This window comes from Macrobrachium nipponense, chromosome 33 (genome assembly GCF_015104395.2).
Source record: "Macrobrachium nipponense isolate FS-2020 chromosome 33, ASM1510439v2, whole genome shotgun sequence".
Lineage (NCBI taxonomy): Eukaryota > Metazoa > Arthropoda > Malacostraca > Decapoda > Palaemonidae > Macrobrachium > Macrobrachium nipponense.
The window spans coordinates 60617498-60619997 of NC_087219.1; the positions used below are offsets into that span (position 1 = coordinate 60617498).

The following is a 2500-nucleotide window of genomic DNA, read 5'->3' on the forward strand; positions in this document are numbered from 1 at the left end:
CTCTCTCTCTCTCTCTCTCTCTCTCTCTCTCTCTCTCTCTCCTTTATTATCACCTAAAATATTTTTCCTAATCCTGGCTGAGTTGATCTTTTTTGACACCTGTTCAGCGTCGTCCAAAGGATTCACAACTAGTAACCTTACTGTGGTACAGAAATGAGCAATACTGGAGCCAGAGATATTTACCTGGAAGAGAGTGAACGCTATACGCCTTCCTATTTTTCCCTAGCTCTAAATAAGCATTTATTTGTATCTCTTTAGTTTTATTATTAAGTATCGTTATTCATGCTAAACAAATGTCACAAGTCTTTTAAACATCTTGATCATAAGCATAACATACATATACACACAGGCATATATATGTATATATATATATATATATATATATACTATACATTATATATATATATATATAATATATATATATATATAATATATATATATATAGATATATATATATATATGACTGTGAAATATAATATGTTAAAACTGAATTCGATCTGGTGAAAGAAAGAAGCCCATTAAAACGCCAGAATGTAGTAAGCAAACACTATGTTTCGGAGACCAAATTACCTAGCTATTGAGAGAGACAGTCTGGCCTCCGAAATATAGTGTTTACTTACTACGTTCTGGCGTTTTAATGGGCTCCTTTCATTATGCATATATATATATATATATATATATATATATATATATATATTATATATATATAAATACATGTAACATCTGTTGTCTGAGTGGAGGATTTCCAAATAAATCTTTTTGAAGTTAGAGGATTCTAAAACGCCCTATTTAATTAAAGGATTTTTTTCACAGTTTCGGGTTGAGCTGACAAATTAATAAATCCTCCCCAAAAGTAAATATCTAGCATTTCAAATGATACCTGATTTGAATCAAGAGACACTGGACAATACCAGTTTTTGTTTGTAGTTTCAAACATTTAATCATTTTTAAGTACCAATATTTTTAATGATATTCTTGTCATAGAATATCTGGTTTAATGCTCGGATCTTCAACGGGATCTTGAATCATCTAATTATGAAAGATGTTTAACCAGCTACAAATACGGCTTGATTAGTGATCAAGATTCGCAGTCAGATCGCTGACGCTAGAGGAACGTATCTACTAATACAATACATATATATAGATCTATATATATATATATATATATATATATATATATATATATATATAGGTATATATATATATATATATATATAAACACCAGACAGCTACTCTTAAGAGAAACTTTTTCTGCAAATAACTAAATTATTTAATAAAGGCTTTTATTCTCCTATTCATGCAATTCGGGTAAACAGAGACAGAAAGTGTCTGAATAATGAGAACACACGTATTACGTAATACTTGCAAGGTCAATCTCTCTCTCTCTCTCTCTCTCTCTCTCTCTCTCTCTCTCTCTTTATTGATGCTCATCTAAATGGATGGTACGCTCTACTGTATATTTGATGACTGCTGACGAGCAGATGGCATCTGGCACTTGTTCGTCAAATAAGAGAGAGAGAGAGAGAGAGAGAGAGAGAGAGAGAGAGAGAGAGAGAGAGAGAGAGAGAGAGAGAGACTATTGAAAGAGAAAGAGAACCTACAATTTCAGAAGTGATACTTCCCAGACAGACAGAGGTTTTGCAATATGCCAGAAAGGGAAAATCTTCCCTTTATAAGAGGCCCTTTGATGCCATGTGACGAAGGCGTTGGAGCAGAAACAGTGTCGTCGTTACTCATATAGGTCAGAGCATCCTTGGAAGGATGATGATATGGCCGTCTTCCTGGAAAAAAGCGACCCGTTCGACATTCCTGAGAATTTCCGTGAAGCTGTCGCCACGGATCTCGTGTCCATTGGCGTACTCGTACACGGCCTGCCCTTTTACGGTGGCTACTCTGTCCCTTCATTCTTCTTCTTTTTGTTTTCACGCCTACGTATCGCACTGGCCTAAAAGCTAGCGAGCGACACTCTAGACATTCCTGCCTGCCCACATGCATGAAATCCCTGACAGGTAAAGGTGGGTAGAGGTCGTTACGAACGTCCGCCCCACCCCTCTCACTGTGCTCCCCATCCTGAAGAGATTTTTTTCCTCATGAGGGATGCTCAGATTCGTCCCTCTTTGCAAGATGCAAATGAGGTGGCAAAATGGATCTAAGAAGTGCAAGTGTGTGTGTGTGTGTGTGTGTGTGTCTGGACCTTCGTCTCACTCACCTGAGTCCCGAGAATTACCTTGACCCCCACCATCCTCCTCCTTCCCCTCCCGACTTCTGGGTAGGAAGGTGAGCTCGGGCACGGTGCAGTGAAAGTGGTGGTGTCGGCGGGCATACACGCCGCTCCTCCATCAGTTATTGTTTCAGTGACTTTTCCTACTCTTGAGGAGCGTCCTTTTACTCGCACTGAAGAACAGATACCTCTCATAAGTTAAGGTAAGTGCCCAGGTGGGAACTGTTCACCGTGGAGCCTCGTTCTTGCCCCCTAGAGCCTCCCGAACTCACAGGTGTG

General features: G+C 38.6%; 1 protein-coding gene across 6 annotated transcripts in view; it reads left to right on the forward strand.

Moving 5' to 3' along the window:
• The first annotated feature begins 2266 nt into the window (after window positions 1-2266).
• The window catches only part of LOC135203226 (mucin-2-like), a 136476-nt gene continuing 136242 nt past the window's right edge, over window positions 2267-2500 (forward strand). For 3 of the 6 annotated variants that reach the window (XM_064232989.1, XM_064232990.1, XM_064232991.1), the window contains exon 1: window positions 2267-2424. The gene's annotated coding sequence lies outside the window, so the exon portion shown is untranslated. The remainder of the gene's footprint in view (window positions 2425-2500) is intronic. The other 3 variants (XM_064232992.1, XM_064232993.1, XM_064232994.1) reach the window with 1 other exon arrangement.